Genomic DNA, 21328 nt, shown 5'->3' with positions numbered 1-21328 from the left:
TTTTTCCTGAAGACTTACCTCATTCTCATTTCTGCTTCTGACTTTGCGCTCTCGTAAGGTCTGAAGCAAAATGCTTCCGGTCGCAGAACCTACCATTTAAATGAAGTTTAGCTGCTGACGGAGGCAAATTAAATATTTATCTTTCAGTGGGTAGACTTCCTTACACCATACAAATTGAAGACCACTAGATCCAAAGAAATTAAATTTAGACTCATCTGTAATAGTTACAGAATCCCAAAATTTATTGTCACGGTGGATATACTATATTTCTCTTCGATATGTTTAGATGGTTTCGTGGTGTTTACACTCTAAAATTAGGTGAAACCGAGATGTTATTAAGAGATTGAGGGTGGCTTTTTGCAATGCCAGCTTCCTCCAACTGCTTGGCGATAGCGACATCGGATATTTTGGGGTGTTTTTTGATTTTCCGATGAACTTTATTTTAAGACTGGTGCGATCGAATTTTTTGGACCTTTCACTACCATTAAGTCTTTCAACTTCAGTAGTCTTGAATTTAGCAATAATGTACCAAAAAGTAGTATGTGGTTTTTTGACAGTATTGCCTATTTCGCAAGTACTTTTTTCCCCTGACATTATTTGAATAACAGAGCCTGCAAATCTTGAAATGTCTGTTTGTTTATCTTTTTTTTTTTGCAAACCTACAACATCATAAAAGAAATTTGCTTACCAAATACAGTTCCACTTATCATACGCAAATAATATCAGACAATTATAACGGTACCTACTGGATAAATACATTTAATGTGTTGCCAACGTATGTTGTTTTTTGGTCGTTCAAAAGTGAGATATTTTAATTTTTTGCAACAGTTAACATCAAATTTCATTCAGCACTAAAATACATAAGATTTGCACATTGTTACCCTTGGTTGCAACTTAATAGCTGAAATGAGAAAAGACAATTTAAAGTCAAAACATTCCTCTGTACAGGTGATGCTATTTGCAGCAGTACGCCACTTCTCAAAAAAAGTACGATCCTTCGTAGTGTGGTGAAAATTAAATTTCAATGTGATCTTTTAGTACCGAAACATATTGTTCTTAAAATAAAAAAAATTATCCTTTGTATGTAAGTAAACGTGTTCGACTAGCGGTTTGTTTTATCTTCCGTTTAAACTGCTCGAATATCAAAAAGTGAAACTGCTAGAGTGTCCAACCAATGAAAACGTTCCATTAACCCTTTTGGCTGCAGATGATATGGTGAAATTCGTATATGCTTGACAACTAGAATCCAAGTTTTGACTAAAATTGTTGTCTTGGGCAGATACTAATTTGTTTAGTACTCCATACCGAGCGATCCTGTGGGCGACTAGTGCTCTTGAAATATTAATGAAAACCTGTGTAATCTGGCATATTATATAATATACAGCATCCTCCAGCTTATTTTAAGACATATTCATAAGTCAAAATTACCACTATTTTGCAATGGAATCTTAATGGATACTGGGACAATTACATCTACATTCTATTACATTTACATCTACTTATAAAAGACAATAACCCTAGCATTGTATGCATTGTTTCGTTGCAAGACACTCATTTGCCCTTCAATAGCAACCCCACGCCTACGTAGCATACTTTCACAATCATACGCTAAGTACAAGAAATAAGCAAGGCAGAAGTGTATACATTAAAAAAGGGATTACCCACAACAAACTAAATGTAGCATCATCTAGCATTTCCATATACCCCAAGCAAAAAACGTTACCCGTAAACCATCTGTACCTTGGTGGAATAAGAACATTTCACTACTTAGGAGCAAAAAGCAGCAGGTTTGGGCGGAATTCAAAAAACACCGCACCGAAAGCAATTTGATGCTTCAAAAAAAAGGACCGTCACTTTAGCAGAGGACGGTTTCCACCTGCTTCCTCCCTCGTCCTTAGTTGGGTTGTTGTTTTATTCATTGTAATTGGGTCCCGACTCAGAACCGCTATTCACCTCCCGGAAAGGTAGTCACCTCTTATGGTCTCAAGGTTGTCTCAGTTACGAGGCCAAGGCGAGGATTAACGCACGCCCTTATGAGGGAATACATTCAGGGCACACCAACTTAATCATGACAGGAGGGGAATGAACTCCGAGTCCTGCTGTTGTTTTAACGGGACAGAGGCGACCTTATCATTAGCGCATCAGTCATTTCTGCAGGGTATCACATCTGCATACTCAAATAGTCCAAACTGTGTCCGAATCGAGCAAAGGTCAAATCCGCAGAACGCCTAAAAGGTCGCAGGTCATTTAGAGTTACCCAGGATACCGCGTGGCGAACCTCGTCTACATTCCATTACAGAACATAACATAACAGTCTTTTTGACTTTGATGTTTATGTTTCGGGCATAACAAATGTCAATATCTTACGTTTTTGAGATGGCATGTTTGAAACAATGGCTAGTTTGCATCATTCTAGAAGTGAAGCTAAAAATAAATTAATTTAGAAAATAAGTATAGTTTTAAAAAACTAAATAAAGCTTTTAAACCACTTCAAGCTTAAAAGAGAAAAAATAATTTCTTATATAAACTGACAGGAATATTGCCCGAAATATATTTGTACTATTGTAAGAAAAGTGTGATGTGCTTTATATACGAAAAATATGGCACAAACTATTCCACGCTTTTCTCACAATGCGGGGTTATGCCCACCTTTAAAATAATGGGAAACTGTTATCAAATTATTGCATTGTCATCGGTCCTTGACACGTTTGCAAAGTTTGAAGTTGATCAGACTTCGGGAAACCTATGAAAATTAAGCTCTAAGATTCCATTACATACATACAACCCAAGCGTATTAAATTATAATCATTTTCATGCGGTTTGTCAAGAGTTGTGTAAAAATAAAATGCTTAGTTAAGGGAAATATTAGAATAATTAATCAATATATATAAAAATTAAACCCGTTTCCCGTTGTCACGCCATAACTTGAGAACGGCTAGACCGATTTGGCTTTTTTTTGTGGTTTTCTAATACTCTGTAGAAGGTTCTTACGGAAAAAAATATTAAGAAACTGTCTCAGAAATATTGAAAAAATACATCTAATTTGCATATTTTAAAAAACGCGCGTAACGAATGTCATTCACAGCCATAGACTATATTGAAAGAGCATCGTTTGTTCGTGTTTGTTATATCGCACTAATTTACTTATATTTGAAAATTACTCGCCACAATTAAATGTACCGACTTTGACGGTAATATTAATAATACCAGTGTTTATTTCATTTTAATGTAAGTATTTAATAATAATAAAATATGTATACTATGTGTTAGATTTCAAAACGCAGTATACAAATTTCGCATAACCTATTAAGTAATCTGTGCTAATCTGACACACATAACCTAACATAGCGCTAACAATAATTTTATTAAGTTTTTGATAAAGTTTGTTTTGTTTTAAAGATTAAGAAGTTTGTTGTTTGCTAATAAGTGTTTGTTAATCACGGTAAGTACGCAGCTTAATATCGATTTTTGGTAACTTTTGATGACTACACAATATTAAAATTTGGTATACACGGTTAAACAGAAAATATAAGAGAGTAATTTTTTATTTTCAGTTGGATTTTCGTTTTTAAAAATGTCACCAAGCAGACGTACAAACTTAGGCCGCATAAAACGAAATACTGCAAGTCAAAGATATACTGATGAGCAACGTGAAGCTCGAAATGAAGAGTTAGCTACAATATTTTTAACTTATTAACGGCTTAACCGATTTGGCTTTAAATTGATGAGGGGATAGCATAAAATTTTAAATAATTCGCTACTGTTTTTAATATGAATGAAAACGTGAATTATCTAGATATATTCGGAATGACATCAGTTAATCTTTGGATGAAAATTATTTCAATTCACCTCAATTATGCAACGGTACAACTTCGAAAATCAAAAAGATTACAATAAATACTATTGTAGCAATTATTTTGACTGAAAAATTTAATGGAGAAATGGTTCTCTTACCACGTTTTCCAACTGTCAGAACGTACGATACAAATAGAGCTTAATTAATTGAATTTGAAAATGTTTATAATTAAAAACTATAAATATTACTGTTAAAAATTAAGAACGATCAACCTCTTTCATTATTTCAAACGTTATCTACTAACAACTTTGAAAATTACAAATTTTTTTCATACTTGAATATAAAATTAAAAAATCAACATATTATATTTTATGTTTATTTGTGTTTAATAACAAATCGAAGGAAATTAGTATTAATCATTTTCAACTTTTGGAAGTGATCTGCTTGGTTATTCTTTCACTGGAATTAACGTTTTCGTTTTATTTCATATGTACAATTTTACTGCATTGAATAGTATGTAATTAATGTATACCTTAGCCACAGCAACGCGTGGACGGGGTCCTCTAGTTTTGAATGCGCACCTTGTAATTTAAAACAAATTTACCATGGCAAAATCAAACGGAAAACAATTCATTCGTGTTACTAAATATTTAGAGCTCTTCTCATTTGTATACACAATTTTCGATTTAGAAGTTGTAGACATATTTTTAATCTACACGCGCCCACATTATATTAATATTTTTGAGTTATATTTGGATTGACATATTAACATCCTCAATCCGAAATACCATTTAAGCGATAGTAAACCCATATATGTATAACTTTGGCCGGTAATGCACCTATAATACAAAACATAGTTTTGAAATGTTTCAAAATATTTCATTTACAAATAATTAAAATTATGTTTACGTAAACTTTCTATGATAACGCGAATTAATCTTACAGCTGAAAGCCTTGTCGCTAGTGCTGTTATATTTTATAGGTAGTATAATTATTTATTATTGTATTTCCTTTAATAAATAAATAAAAATAAATAAATCTATTCGATTCTGTAGTGGAACTTCAATGTAAAATGTATAAAACCACTTTTACAGTGAACATTACTTCCTTGATAACAGCCAATAACCAATGCCACTTAAACCAAACTGTCCAGAATACCAATAGAGGCGAACCAAACAATATATCGATAATTAACCAAAGTGGGTATAATATTTAGTGTTGTCACAGAAAATGCTTTCTTATCACCGAAATGTCCTACCAGAACCAATGAAACCTATCAATTTTCTTTAATGTTAAGTTTGTTTAAAACAGTGTGCCAATTACTAATTTTTTTCACTGTTTTGAATAGTGGTGAACAAATTTGCTAGAGTGTAAAAAATGTATATATTCCTGTGCTAAATGGAATGTAATATTTTGCACTTCGATTTCAAAACATACGCAATTACGACACTTTTATTGATATTTACATTATATATATTTGTAATTTATTGCTTGAGCATCTTAGACAACATACTAGCCTGCTACTATGCGACTTGCGCAAAATATTTACTTTTGAATAAATCTTTTGACAATACTTTTAATATTTGCTCGAAAAATGCTTATTTTAATATAATCTAGAACCCCGTTTATAAAACTTGCGCAAGTTTCATCTTTTCTGAAAAGTCAAATTCAAATTCCTGAAATTTGGAAATTTTGTTTAAAAACATGCTTATTTTAAGACCCTTAAAGATGCAAAAGGCTGTATTAAAGCAGAAGGAGACTATCTACATATAGTAAAAATGAAACCCGTTTCCCGTTGTCACGCCATAACTTGAGAACGGCTAGACCGATATGGCTGTTTTTTTTTTAGTTTCCTAATACTCTGTAGAAGGTTTTTACGGAAAAAAATATTAAGAAAATGTTTGAGAAATATTGAAAAAATACATTCAATTTTGCATATTTTAAAAACGCGCGTAACGAATGTCATATGTGGTTACTTAATTAAATTCTATCGCACTAATTTACTAATATTTGAAAATTACTCGCCACAATTAAATGTACCGACTTTGACGGTAATATTAATAATACCAGTGATGATATCATTTTAATGTAAGTATTTAATAATAATAAAATATGTATACTATGAGTTAGATTTCAGAACGCAGTATACAAACTTCGCATAACCTAGTTAGTAATCTGTGGTGATCTAACACACCTAACCTAACATAGCGCTAACAATAATTTTATTAAGTTTTTGATAAAGTTTATTTTGTTTTAAAAACTAAGAGGTTTGTTTTTTACTAATAAGTGTTTCTTAATCACGGTACATTCACAGCTTATTATCGATTTTTGGTAACTTTTGATGACTACACAATATTAAAATTTGGTATACAGTTGGATTTTCGTTTTTAAAAATGACACCACGCAGACGTACAAACTTAGGTCACTGAACTCGAAATACTGCAAGTCAAAGATATACCTATAAGAGCAAATCACACTGATGAGCATCGCGAAGCGCGAAATGAAGTGTTAGCAACAATATTTAAAGGTTATGAACGGCATAGCCGATTTGGCTTTAAATTGATGGGGAGATAGCATAGAATCATCTATTTTAAATAATTCGCTACTGTTGTCAATGTGAATGAAAACGTAAATTATCTAGATATACTCGGAATGACATCGTTGGTTGAAAATTATTCAGAGCTATTTCAATTCACCTCAATTATGCAACGGTACACCTTTGATAATCAAAAAAAATTACAAGAAATATTATTGTAGCAACTATTTTGACTGGAAAATTTAATGAAGAAGTGTCCTCTTGCCACGTTTTCCAACTGTCAGAACGTACGATACAAATAGAGATTAATTAATTGAATTTGGAAATGTTTATAATTAAAAACTATAAATATTATTATTAAAAATTAGGAACGAACAACCTCTTTATTATTTCAAACGTTATCTACTAACAACTTTGAAAATTACTAAATTTTTTCATACTTGAATATAAAATTAAAAAATCAACGTATTATATTTTATGTTTATTTGTGTTTAATAACAAATCGAAGGAAATTAGTATTAATCATTTTCAACTTTTGGAAGTGATCTGCTTGGTGTTTCTTACATTGGAATTAACGTTTTCGTTTCACTTCATAAATACAATTTTTCTGTATTGAATAGTATGTAATTAATATATACCTTAGCCACAGCAACGTGTGGACAGGATCCTCTATTATAAAATTAATATGTAGAAACATTGAAGTGAAGCGTAAATGTATAATAAGTGCATACTATAAAAAAATTACTATAAATTGAGAAATTGTAAGATAAAATTTGTGAAATTTTCAACTTAAAATACAAATATATCGAAAACTTTAAGACTCCGGCGGCTATAATTATTGCATTCTTGATCGCGAGAATCCCCTCTATCCAACCATACCCTACCCCTCTTAACCCTGAAATCCTGATATGGTATACTAAAGTTTCCTCAGTATCTTATTATTTAAGTAAGAAGTAAATAAAAAGAATATATTTGTAGTTGATTTACAGATCTTAATGTACATCTAATTTTGTAGAAAAGTAGCAGAAACATTTCATTTGACTAAGAATTTTTCAATTTCGACTGTCACTCTTTCAATATTTATTGTGATATTAGAATCGTGCTCTATATTTAAAATTGATGGATCGCGAGTGCAAGCCACACGTTCAATATTTATTGCGACAGATTTGTAATAAACTATTCCTTTGATAGAAAGAGTTTGAATAATGGTTTTCCTTTATTTGATTAATTTTTCGTTCGTAAAACAATTAAACGAAAGACTTGGAGTAAATATACTAAGAGCCATTAAAAATTCAGCAGATCTTTGAAAATGTTAAAATTTGCATAGAAATATAAAACAACAACACATTTTTTATAAACATCGCACGTTTTAAAAATTTTTCAATGCTTTTTCCGTAGCATCACAAATTGCTTAACATTCAGTATGTATCGCGCGATTCACAATCCGCCACCCGGCTTTATTTGTTATAGGGATCGCAATCCATCAATATTGAATACTAATCGTTCAAAAATTTCGTAATCCGAAATTGCGGTCAACATATAAGTAAAACGATCTGTTAATTTCGTTTTGAATTTTTTATTTCCCTTTACAAGGGCAGCCGGTCTCAGCGGAGAGTTATTACAACTAATTTACACAAAGGCGACGCTAGCGTCTAAATACCTACACTGCTTGCTAACTTTAGTTGCTGCACGTTATTTGCCGCGTGAACCAATTCCGCTTATTGTCTTGTATTTGGTTTATTGTTGTCACGCGCAAGACTATAAGTGTTCGATCACCAATATGGCCGGAAGCGTTATTATTGCAGTACTGAACTTTTCTTTGGTGTTATGTGCAAAACTGTAGACGCGCCGTCAGCAAATTACGTTGAAGCGATATTTGATTACGTTGAAGTGATATTTTGGCCGGATGATTGATTACCCGTGTTAACTTATATAGAACGTATAATGGTCGCCAATGAAAGAGCATGGTCCGCTTTACAATAGATATATATACGTCGAGTTATAATACAACAAATGATCTCTGACTCTGACGGCCCTTGAAGACGGTCAAATAATTCCATCAACGTTTTAAGTATGTTGGTGTCGTCGGGTTTTGTCAGCTACACTTATTGCCGGCTCTGCTTGATGAATATTGAAAATTTTTGATATATTAATTTAACGGCCGCTAATTTGATATTCTCCACTCCAGTTGAAAGATGAACAAGTTGCGGACGAAACAAAATAATTATTATACCTATTGTTTGGGTGATGTTAAAATTTATTGAACTCTTGTTTACTTAAAATCTTTAACTTATGAATTATCGATCTATTGATAGTTATTATCAGATTAAGTTACTTAAGTCCAATATCTAAGTTACTACTAATCGCATATTTGGCGCAACAGCTTCTCGCATTACTCTGTCCTGTTTTTCTATTGGTGGTTTGACCATATTTAAAAGTTCATTGAAGGTTTATTAACCCTTTCGCGAAAAGTTATCGTAATCTCTTTCGCTTAATAATTTCAGTTCGTCTAAAAATATTTTAGGTCTAAACTGTTTAGGTGGTAGGTACCACACTCTCATTTAACTATTTTTCTTCTTTTTCCTATTTGTTTTATTGTTTTTTTTGCAATAAAACTGCAGGAGACGCTAATAAAATTAAGTTATCTTCCGATGACGACATTGCAACCAAGCGCTGTGAGTGCAAATACACAATGATGATCGAACTATTTTTCTTCTTTTTCCTATTTGTTTTATTGTTTTTTTTTTGCAATAAAACTGCAGGAGACGCTTATAAAATTAAGTTATCTTCCGATGACGACATTGCAACCAAGCGCTGTGAGTGCAAATACACAATGATGATCGACGTATTGAGTTGAACGTTTGCGGGCAAGACACGAACCCATGTGTAATGCTTGACGTGATTATTTGAACATCTAAGAGGGTTTTAAAATAAGCATGTTTTTAAACAGAATTTCCAAATTTCAGGAATTTGAATTTGACTTTTCAGAAAAGATGAAACTTGCGCAAGTTTTATAAACGGGGTGCTAGATTATACTAAAAGAAAGATTTTTCGAGTGAATATTAAAAATATTGTCAAAAGATTAATTACAAAGTAAATATTTTGCGCAAGTTGCATAGCATAAAGCTGGTATGTTGTCTAAGATTCTCAAGTAATAAATTATAAATATATATAATAATGCAAATATCAACAAAAGTGTCGAAATTGTGTATGTTTTGAAATTGATTTGCAAAATATTACATTTCATTTGGCACAGGAATATATAAATATTTTTACACTCTAGCAAATTTGTTCACACCTATTCGAAATAGTGATAAAAATTACTGATTGGCACACAACTTTAAAGAAACTTGTCATTAAAGAAAATTGATATGTTTCGGTGGTTCTGGTAGGAAATTTCGGTAAAAAAAAGTATTTGCTGTGGCAACACTAAATATTATACACACTTTGGTTAATTATCGATATATTGTTTGGTTCGTTTTTATTGGTATTCTGGACAGTTTGTTTTTAAGTGGCATTGGTTGTAGGCTGTTAACAAGAAAGTAATGTTTACTGTAAAAGTGGTTTTTATACATATTACATTGAAGTTATACTACAGTATCTAATAAATTAATTCACGTTATCATAAGTAAGTTTACGTAAACATAAATTTAATTATTTGTAAATGAAAAATGTGTTGTATTATAGTTGCATTACCGGGCAAAGTTATACATACTTATGTATATGGTTTTAAAATCGCTTAAATGGTATCTTGGATTGAGGGTGTTAAAATGTCAATCCAAATATATCGCAAAAATACTGATGAAATGCGGGCGCGTTTACATTAAAAATAGGGAAAACTTTAGTATAATGTCCCACGCTTTCGGGGATAAAATTGGTATGGGCGGATAGAGGAGATCCTCCAGATCAAGAATATATATAGATATAGCCCCGGGAAACTTATAGTTTTCGAGATATTTGGGTTTAAAGTTCAAAATTTTGACTATTTAAAGTACGCATTTTTCCCATTTCGAATAAGTTATACACTTATATTTTCCACTTTTATATCCACTAACACTTCACTAATTCGTTTGTACACATTTATTTTACATTATATAGTGCAAAAATAGTTTAATTCAATAATTAAATTATTGTTAAATTCTATTGATTCTGACAATAACAAAAGGGTTGCAAAATTTCAAATAACCAGTGTTACCTTATCGACATCTTTTGTAATTGAACTGAAAGAAATTAAAACAGATAATACCCCAAATACAGGAATCCAAAACCTAGAGAAATAAACTATTACAAAGCATTGATGTTAAGTATTATGTTATACCCTCTATGACAATATTACTTTTTTCTTGTAGAACTTCTTTTTGCGTTGGCGGCCTTCGGCCGCGCTTCAAAAAAAAATAACCCTGGTCGGTCCAACACCGGGGTGTATCAAAATATTTTTCGCGCAGAATTGCTTTTTGCGTTGGCGGCCGCGCTTTAAAAAAATAACCCTGGTCGGTCCAACACCGGGGTGTATCAAGGTTTTTTTGCGCAGAACTCCTTTTTGCGTTGTTTCCTGTATCTAGGGTACAATCTCTCTGTTTATTTTATTTTTCTTCGTTTACAAAATATATTAGTATGGCAACACTGATGTTTTGACATTCACAACCATTTTGTTATTGTCAAAATTAATAAAATTGAAGAATGATTCAAATATTGAAATAAAGCTATTTTGGCAGCATCTAATATAAAAAAAATTCTAAAAACGAATTAGTCAAGTGTTAGTGGATAGAAGTCGCAAGAAGAAGTTCTACAAGAACAAGTAATATTATCATAGAGGGTATAACATAATACTTAACATCAATGCTTTGTAATAGTTTATTTCTCTAGGTTTTGGATTCCTGTATTTGGTTTATTATCTGTTTTAATTTCTTTCAGTTCAATTACAAAAGATGTCGATAAGGTAACACTGGTTATTTGAAATTTTGCAACCCTTGTGTTATTGTCAGAATTAATAGAATTTAACAATAATTTAATTATTGAATTGAATTATTTTTGGCACTATATAATGTAAAATAAATGTTTACAAACGAATAAGTGAAGTGTTAGTGGATATAAAAGTGGAAAATATAAGTGTATAATTCATTTGAAATCGAAAAAATGCGTACTTTAAATAGTCGAAATTTTGAACTTTAAACCCAAATATCTCGAAAACTGCAGGTTTCCCGCGGCTATATCTATATATATTCTTGATTTGGAGGATCTCTTCTATCCGCCCATACCCATTTTATCCCCGAAAGCCTGGGACGTTATACTAAAGCCGACCCGAGGCCCCTAAAATGATTTTTATACTCTCGCAACCTGTTGCTACAGAGTATAATAGTTTTGTTCACCTAACGGTTGTTTGTATCACCTAAAACTAATCGAGTTAGATATAGGGTTATGTATATATATATAAACGATAAGAGACGAGTTGAAATACGGGTGACTGTCCGTCCGTCCATCCGCGCAAGCTCTAACTTGAGTAAAAATTTAAATATCTTCATTTGGTGGACATGTTTCTTGGTACCGTGAGACGGTTGGTATTGCAGATGGGCGTAATCGGACCACTGGCACGCCCACAAAACGCCATTATTCAAAAACAAATAAATTGCCATAACTAAGCTTCGCAATAAGATACAAGACTGTTATTTGGTACACAGGATCACATTAAAGAGGGGCATCTGCAGTTAAAATTTTTTAAAGTGGGCGTGGTCCTACCCCTAATAGGTTTAATGTGCTTATCTCCTAAACCGCTAATTCTATAATAACAAAATTCACTGAAAGCAAATGTTTTTAGAACCTCTACCTACACTGTGAAACTAGTTTAAATCGGGTGGCAACTCCGCCCGCTCCCCATATAACGGTACTGTTAAAAAATACTAAAAGCGTGATAAACCAAGCACTAAACACGCCAGAGACATAAAATTTTATCTCTGGGATGGTATGAAATGACTTTATAGGATCCGCTTTCAAAATTAGTCAGTGGGCTTGACACCGCCCACTTTTAGGTGAAAACCCATATCTTGGGATCCGCTAAACCAAATTCGGTGCATAACGTTCTTTTCATATTTCTATGTTATAGTGCGAAAATGGGCGAAATCGGACTACAACCACGCCTATTTCCCATATAACACCATTTTCAATTCCATCTGATTCTTTCACTTTCCACTATGCATATCAAGCAACAATGATTATATCGGGGTAAAACTTTGCGTGAATAATACGTTTAAAGTATGCTACCTTGTAACCAAAAATTGTCTAAATCGAACCAAAACTGTTCAAGCCCCTAAGTACTAAATATGTGGACCCCAGTGCCTATAGTTGACCTTCTACCGAAAATATCAGTCAATCCACAAAGAAATCTCAAACGAGTATACCATTTGACTTTGCGAGAGTATAAAATGTTCGGTTACATCCGAACTTAGACCTTCCTTTTTTGTTTTTTTAAATCGTCTTATTTTATTATTTATATACTTACACATACCCTACCCCTCTTAACCCTGAAATCGGGGTATGGTATACTAAAGTTTCCCCAGTATTTTATTATTTAAGAAGTAAATAAAAAGAATATATAATATTTGTAGTTGATTTACAGATCTTAATGTACATCTAATTTTGTTATAAAGTAGCAGAAACATTTCATTTGACTAAGAATTTTTCAATGGCGACTGTCACACTTTCAATATTTATTGTGATGTTAGAATCCTCTTTGCTCCGTAAAGAGGAAAGAGCATGCAGGGAGAGAGAGAGACATTGGCAACATCTCCAAGGCATGCGCCATGCCAGGTTGCTGATGGGCGGGTTATGACCTCAAACGGTTTAAAACCGTAATCAATCTCCCGAGAAATAAATTTCGGCTACTTGTCGCGTTCTACACCGGACATTGCAGCTCAGCAAGGATTTATTTAACATGGTGATAAGGATCGCAATTCATCAATATTGAATACTAATCGTTCAAAAATTTCGTAAACCGTAATCGCGGTCAACATATATAGAACGTATAATGGTCGCCAATGAAAGAGCATGGTCCGCTTTACAATAGATATATATACGTCGAGTTATAATACAACAAATGATCTCTGACTCTGACGGCCCTTGAAGACGGTCAAATAATTCCATCAACGTTTTAAGTATGTTGGTGTCGTCGGGTTTTGTCAGCTACACTTATTGCCGGCTTTGCTTGATGAATATTGAAAATTTTTGATGTATTAATTTAACGGCCGCTAATTTGATGTTCTCCACTCCAGTTGAAAGATGAACAAGTTGCGGACGAAACAAAATAATTATTATACATATTGTTTGGGTGATGTTAAAATTTATTGAACTCTTGTTTACTTAAAATCTTTAACTTATGAATTATCGATCTATTGATAGTTATTATCAGATTAAGTTACTTAAGTCCAATATCTAAGTTACTACCAATCGCATATTTGGCGCAACAGCTTCTCGCATTACTTTGTCCTGTTTTTCTATTGGTGGTTTGACCATATTTAAAAGTTCATTGAAGGTTTATTAACCCTTTCGCGAAAAGTTATCATAATCTCTTTCGCTTAATAATTTCAGTTCGTCTAAAAATATTTTAGGTCTAAACTGTTGAGGTGGTAGGTACCACACTCTCATTTAACTATTTTTCTTCTTTTTCCTATTTGTTTTATTGTTTTTTTTTGCAATAAAACTGCAGGAGACGCTAATAAAATTAAGTTATCTTCCGATGACGACATTGCAACCAAGCGCTGTGAGTGCAAATACACAATGATGATCGAACTATTTTTCTTCTTTTTCCTATTTGTTTTATTGTTTTTTTTGCAATAAAACTGCAGGAGACGCTTATAAAATTAAGTTATCTTCCGATGACGACATTGCAACCAAGCGCTGAGAGTGCAAATACACAATGATGATTGACGTATTGAGTTGAACGTTTGCGGGCAAGACACGAACCCATGTGTAATGCTTGACGTGATTATTTGAACATCTAAGAGGGTTTTAAAATAAGCATGTTTTTAAACAGAATTTCCAAATTTCAGGAATTTGAATTTGACTTTTCAGAAAAGATGAAACTTGCGCAAGTTTTATAAACGGGGTGCTAGATTATACTAAAAGAAAGATTTTTCGAATGAATAAAAAGTATTGTCAAAAGATTAATTAAAAAGTAAATATTTAAGGCAAGTCGCATAGTAGCAGGCTAGTACGTTGTCTAAGATTCTCAAGTAATAAATTACAAATATATATAATAATGTTAATATCAAGAAAATCGTCGTAATTGTGTATGTTTTGAAATCGATGTGCAAAATATTACTTTCCATTTGGCACAGGAATATATAAATTTTTTACACTCTAGCAAATGTGTTCACCTCTGTTCAAAACAGTGAAAAAAATTATTGATTGGCACACAGCTTTAAATAAACTTGACATTAAAGAAAATTCGGTGGTTCTGGTAGGACATTTCGGAAATAAAAAAAAATATTTGCTGTGGCAACACTAAATATTGTAACGGATTTCACGATAAATCGTCTACCTGTAACTCACTCTTGCGTGCGATCACTGGATTGTTAAATTAAAGTCCCAATTTAATGGCTATACACTTATCTTTATATCAACAACTTAACACTTATTGCTCGATATATGAGTTTACAACTTATTGCTTATAGCTTAATTGTTTTTTACATGGCAACACTTTAATTAGAACTGTATCTGCTGCACAAACCGGCAGCCCTTATATAGTAAATTTTTAACAAAAGTTCGCTACTAGAACATTCTGGCAACTACGAATTCACTGTCTAGTTGCTTCTGGCAGTTTATCGTCGATTCTGATTTGTTCTGGTATTCGTGTTCGCCACACTGTCCTCTACCTAAGTCTGATCGTCCCGATTAGACATATTTGCGGTACCAAACGCTGCAAGCCGTTCCAGATGAACCACCTTCATTTTATTCCTTGGTCTTCCAATGGTCTGTATGCGATACACTACATCATTGAGTCGTTTAATAACCTGGTATGGTCCTTCCCAATTACACTGTAATTTGGGAGATAACCCTTTCTTTCGTTGTGGGTTATATAACAATACCCAATCGCCTTCAATAAAACCTTTAGAGTTTATTGCCTTGTCGTATTTTGCTTTCATCTTATCGCTCATAATTTTGGTGCGCTGTCTCACCATAGCATGTATATCCCTCATCTCGTCTTCTAGGATGCTATTGAGTTCCTTAGTATTCCTTCCTCCGTTGGCGTTAATTCCAAATTTTAAATCAATCGGTAGTCGAAGATCATTACCAAAAATTACCCTTGCTGGAGTCTACTCCGTTGTTTCATGTACAGCAGACCGATTAGCCATCAGGAACAAGGATATATGGGTATCCCAATCTTTTTGATACTTGTCCACAACTTTCCTCAAATGTTTTCCAAAGTTCGATTGAATCGTTCTACCATGCCATCGGACTGCAGATGTAGTGCAGTTGTACGGGTTTTCCGAATACCCAGCTTCTGGCAAGTCTCCTGTATTAGAGCTGATTCCAAATTTCTCCCTTGGTCAGAATGTAATTCTATTGGAACACCATATCTCGATACCCAATTGTAGATGAATACATCCGCTACTGTTCCTGCCTCTTGGTTAGGAATTGCGTATACCTCTGGCCATTTGCTGAAATAGTCTATGACTACCAAAACATATCTGTTTCCTAATTTACTGATATGAAATGGACCAGCTACATCCATGGCTACTCGCTCAAACGGCGCACCTGAATTGTACTGCTTTATCTGACCATGACTCCTGGACCGCGGCCCTTTAGAAGCAAAGCACTCGACACAATTGGCGATCCACTCCGTAACTGATTGACGACAACCAACCCAATAAAATCTTTGTTTTAATTTCTCCAAGGTTTAAGTGATACCCATGTGTCCTCCACTTGGACCGTTGTGCAGCTCGTTGAGAACTTCATGAATTCTTACTTTTAGAACAATCATCAGAGCTGGTGAACTTTGCCCATCTTCGCTTTCCCATACGTGATGCAAGCAGCCAGACAGTAACTTCAGACTATTCCATTGTGCCCAATAAGCCTTTGCGACTGGGCTTTCTGCAGCTATTTCTCTCGTTGGACGTTTATTCATCTCCAATCCGTGTATTACACTTTTCAAATCTGGATCCTCTTGCTGACATTTCCGTAAATTCTCCGGATCCCAGTCTGATATTATAGTCATTAATCGGACATCTATATTGGTTTCTTTGACCTCAGCTTTTGAGCAATGTCTGCATTCCAGATTACAGGGACGGCGGGACATGGCATCAGCATTTCCATGACTACTACCTTTGCGATGTTCTATAGAGAAGTCGTAACTTTGGAGTCTCTCAATCCACCGTGCCAACTGTCCTTCTGGGTTCCTGAATTGTAGAAGCCATTTTAATGCTGCATGATCTGTCCTCACCCGAAATCGCTGGCCATAAAGGTACATATGAAAATGTTTGATGCACTTCACCAACGCCAGTAATTCCCTCCGGACCGGGTATGCTAACATTGGCGCAGTACTTAACCGTTTCTTCAGAGTTTGGAAAGCCACTTCCTGTTCTTTATTCCATTCAAAAACTCTGTTATTTTTCGTGAGTTCATGGAGGCTACTAGCTACGCTGGCAAAATTTGGGACGAATCGTCTATAATAAGTACACAGTCCAAAGAAACTCCGCAATTCATGTAAATTTTTAGGAGCGGGCCGATCTCTTACTGCCTCGATCTTTTCATTAGCTGTGCAAATGCCCTCCGTTGTCACTTTGTGTCCTAAGTAGCTTACTTCCTTTTTGAAAAGGGAACATTGTTTTGGACTCAGTTTCAGACCAGCGCTAGCTATCCGTTGTTCTTCTCCTCTTCCAAGTTCTTAAGGTGTTCATCGAAGCAATAACCACTTTTTAAATCAAGTGTTGAGAACCATTTTGTGATAACTAGTCCAGTATGTCATCGATTCTAGGTAGTGGATAACTGTCTTTCTTCGTTACATCATTCAACCTTCTATAGTCCACACAAAATCTCATGTTGCCATCTTTTTTCTTCACAAGTACTACAGGTGAGCTCCACGGACTCTCTGTGTTAATAAAATGTCTCACAACTTTGGTTCTTCCTATTTTGGCATTGTCTTTATCGAATATGGATGAATATCTGAGAAGAAGTTGTTTAGCCTTATTTTGATGGTTTGCCTCTGGTTCCTCGGTCCATCCGTTTATTTCGTTCGATATGTCGTTTTCGTCCATGGAATCTTCCTCAAGACCTATTTCGCAATGTATCACGGCCTCAATCTCTTAACACTACCCTAATATAGCTCCTTTGGAGAGTTTGATTTGTAACTTGCACTCATAAAGTACTCTGACTGGAACACGTTTATTTTGTCCTGTCATAGTCAGGGTTTAGCCTACAAGTAAGTTTGGAGTAAGTTCTTTTGTGGCCTCAACAATCCACCACTTGTTTGGCCCATAGTCTCCATCTATTTTTGCCCAAATAACTGCTTCTGATGGTAGAATCTGCTGGCTCTCTGCTGTTATCACTCGTCTAACGTTGTACTTATTATCGTAACCGAAAATAAGTGGTACTTCCATATTTCTATAGGACATAATCCTGTTTTTCCTGTCAATTTTGATTCCTTGATTCGCCAGAAAGTCTACTGCAATTATGACTTCGTCAACGATATCTGCCACTATAAAATTTGTGTAACACGGCTGCCTTTCCAATTACGATCTCGCACGTTACCTTGCCGAGAACTAGGGTATCTTCTCCAGTTGCAGTACGCAACTTTGCCCCAGTTAACGGTCGCACTTCTTTCTTAACCAGATAAGAGCGAATTATGGAATGTGATGCGCCCGTATCCACAGTCAGTATGCGCTTTACCGTCTACACATCCAATAACGGTAACGTTACTCGTATTCCTGCTTATTTGTGAAATGGAGATTACAGGGCATTTTAGTTTAAGGATTGCTTTGATTTCCCATTTGCTTGACCTTCCTCAGTTTAGCGTTTACGTCCAACTGAATTATTGGGCTGGTTACAGTTGCGTGCAATATGGCCACTTTTTCCGCAGTTGAAGCATTTAAGCACACCATCATTTCTCTTATGCGCTTCAGTAGATTTTCTAGCGCTTTCTGCGTGTTGTCTATTTTTTCAAGAAATTTGTTCACCCAAGTGTGTTCCTCTATTTCTACTTTGTGAGCTTTAAATGTTTGATTGCAAAGCAGAGATGCAGTTTCCTGTGTCAGAGCATACGAAACGGTTTCTGCGAACGTCAATTTTGGACATGCTAACGCAGCGAAGTGTGTAGTGTTATCTAGTATACCATTGACGAAAGTCTGAATTTTTGTGTCCTTAATGTATTCCATGGATTTATGTGCATAAGCTAAGTGAGCTAACCTCTCAAACTCTGTAGAAAAATCCTGCAGAGACTCATTGGCTTTCTAGCGGCGATTTCGCAACTTGATTTAAAAGATCTGCTTCCTGTGCTCACTATCATACCGTCTTTATAATGCACCCATCAACGTTTCATAACTACTCGCCTCGCAGTTTAGAATGGTCTGTAATATCTCCGCTGCAGATCCTTTTAATGCAACGAACAATGCAGCTACTTTATCTTCAGCGTTCCAATTATTTGAAGATGCCGTCTTTTTGAATTGAAGCTTAAAAACGTGGAACAGAACAATGCCATCAAAGGATGGAGGTTTTACCTTGGCAGAAGCTGTTGACACAATTGGCCGATTTAATTGTAGCTCGCGGAGACGATCTTTAAATTCAATTTTAATGCCAATTCCCACAACAGCCGGTTCTACGTTACCGGAATTGACCCGGATTTTATCCGGCCAAGGGCTGTTATTTCGGCGATCTAACCCTGTTTGGATCGGTAAGTTCTAGGTTAAGTTAGTCGTCATTGGAGCAACGCCTAGCAGCAGGGTTGCTCCGTATCCTCCTGACCCGTGCTGGCATCGAGTCCAACCCGGACCCCGTGGATTTTACTGCTGCGTTTGCGCTAGAAGGCTCCATCCAAACTCCACCTCGGTTAGGTGCAATACATGCAGTGGATGGAGCCATCTTAAGACCTGCTCAGGCCTTAAGACACAGGGAGTGGACCATGAGTAACGTGGCCCCATGCTGTCAACGCAATACTGCGACATCTGCCTCAACGGCTGTGCAACCTGCACCATGTTCGCACACTGCGCCTCCACTCCAGTCGAGTGGCCAAGATATGACCTCCACGGCCCTAAGGACACACACAGACAGCATGACTCCCATTCTTACCAACCATCGCCTAATCGATGTTGACATCGACCGCAGGGACACTACCCTTGAATGTCAGAGTATAGCTGTCCGATCAGGCGATGTCGAGCTCGAAATCTATATATATAAAATGAAACCCGTTTCCCTTTGTCTCGCCATAACTTGAGAACGGCTAGACCGACTTGGCTGTTTTGATTTTTGTAGTTTTCTAATACTCTGTAGAAGGTTCTTACTTATTTCTATTAAGAAAATGTCTCAGAAAAATTGAAAAATACATTTAATTTTGCATATTTTAAAAAACGCGCGTAACGAATGTCATAGTCATTCACAGCCATAGACTATATATTGAAAGAGCATCGTTTGTTCGGAAATGTGGTTACTTAATTAAATTCTATCGCACTAATTTACTAATTTTTGAAAATTACTCGCCACAGTTAAATGTACCGACTTTGACGGTAATATTAATAATACCAGTGATTTCATTTTTATGTAAGTATTTAATATAATATAATAGGAGTTAGATTTCATATACTAACTGCAACCAAATACGAAATGCCCTAAACTTCCAATTTCAGCACTATTGTACACGGACAAAATTAATTAATTGCCCGTATTTTCCCAGTCGTACAAAATAATTATTTAAATCATAACTGGCTCGGTAATTGAGCTATATAGACAGCAAAAATGCTGAAATTAGTTTTGATAATAACATTTTACTAAACTAAATTGCTTACTCAATATAATTTAATTATACCTTAGCCACAGCAAGGTGTGGCCGGGGTCTTCTAGTATTTAATATATACATCCCCCCATAGATGCGCTACTTCGTGGTAAAAACAGATTGACGATACGACATTCTGCACAATGAATGACGAAGCCCCCACCAGAATTATGGGTACCTGTAATAGCTCGCCAGATATTACCATCGCTAGTGGTGTTCTGATAAATAGCATAACCTTGCGAAATAAGCTAACTCTCGCACCTGAGCACCTTCACCGCACTACCCATTCCTACGGACGTCATCGTTGGCGAGCGTCAAATCCGCAAGGTGATTGTTTTTGTAGCGGCAGAATTCTGCCGAGTTGACAGTCCTTGGCCGGAATAAATACGGGTCTGTTCCGGTTACGTAGACCCGACTGTCGTGGGAACGGTCCACAAGGTGATCGCTGCTGCTGCTGTTCGCTTCATATCGGCGGGAAGAATCGCGGAACTCCGCCTTAATTTCCCAGCCGAAGCAGCTGTATTAGCTAACGAGCGCGACACCTTACGCCATGCCGATTCCTGTGATCCCCGAATAAGGGATCTCAATTTAGAGATTCGGCAAATGGTAAATCATCATAAGCGGACAAAATGGATAGAGCACCTGAAGTCCTGCAACCTCTCCACCGGTGAAAGTAAGGTTTGGACTACTGTCAAGACCCTGTCAAATCCGAGGAAACATGATGATCGGGCTGAAATTCAATTCGATGACCATGCCTCCTCGGACCCTAAGAAGTGCGCGAGCTATTTTAGCCGGCAGTTTACACTGCACCCTTCGACTGACAAGGGATGACTTAGGGGAGGGCACAATAGACCGTAGGTCGCGGTGCACACCTCAAAATTAATCTTATCTAATCTAAACGATGTGTTACGGGACGGCTGCGCAAAATGCCAAAAGACTGCGCACCATTTAATTTCACCGATTGGGAGGTTCAGAGTGCCATCACAAAGGCCAAATCGTCCAAATCCATTGGCCCTGAAGG

General features: G+C 35.4%; 1 protein-coding gene and 1 long non-coding RNA gene across 14 annotated transcripts in view; one reads left to right on the top strand and one right to left on the bottom strand.

The window, feature by feature from the left end:
- Positions 1-4158: 4158 nt before the first annotated feature.
- Positions 4159-5180, bottom strand: LOC118681196 (uncharacterized). Of its 2 annotated transcripts, none has more exons than XR_004976884.2 (2): positions 4706-5180; positions 4159-4635 (listed from the first exon to the last, which is right to left on the bottom strand). It is a non-coding gene; the product is annotated as an uncharacterized lncRNA (long non-coding RNA). The 2 variants fall into 2 exon arrangements; XR_004976882.2 differs by having other exon boundaries at positions 4740-5180.
- A 4379-nt stretch (positions 5181-9559) lies between these two features.
- The window catches only part of LOC106623764 (RNA-binding protein MEX3B), a 680038-nt gene continuing 668269 nt past the window's right edge, over positions 9560-21328 (top strand). For 5 of the 12 annotated variants that reach the window (XR_011397399.1, XR_011397398.1, XR_011397400.1 and 2 more), the window contains exon 1: positions 9601-9960. The gene's annotated coding sequence lies outside the window, so the exon portion shown is untranslated. Of the gene's footprint in view, positions 9961-21328 lie in introns of all 12 variants that reach the window. The other 7 variants (XR_011397409.1, XR_011397403.1, XR_011397407.1 and 4 more) reach the window with 7 other exon arrangements.

This window comes from Bactrocera oleae, chromosome X, assembly GCF_042242935.1.
Source record: "Bactrocera oleae isolate idBacOlea1 chromosome X, idBacOlea1, whole genome shotgun sequence".
Taxonomy (NCBI): Eukaryota; Metazoa; Arthropoda; class Insecta; order Diptera; family Tephritidae; genus Bactrocera; species Bactrocera oleae.
The sequence above is the reverse complement of the archived record's forward strand: the minus strand, read 5'-3'. Positions and strand labels throughout refer to the sequence as shown.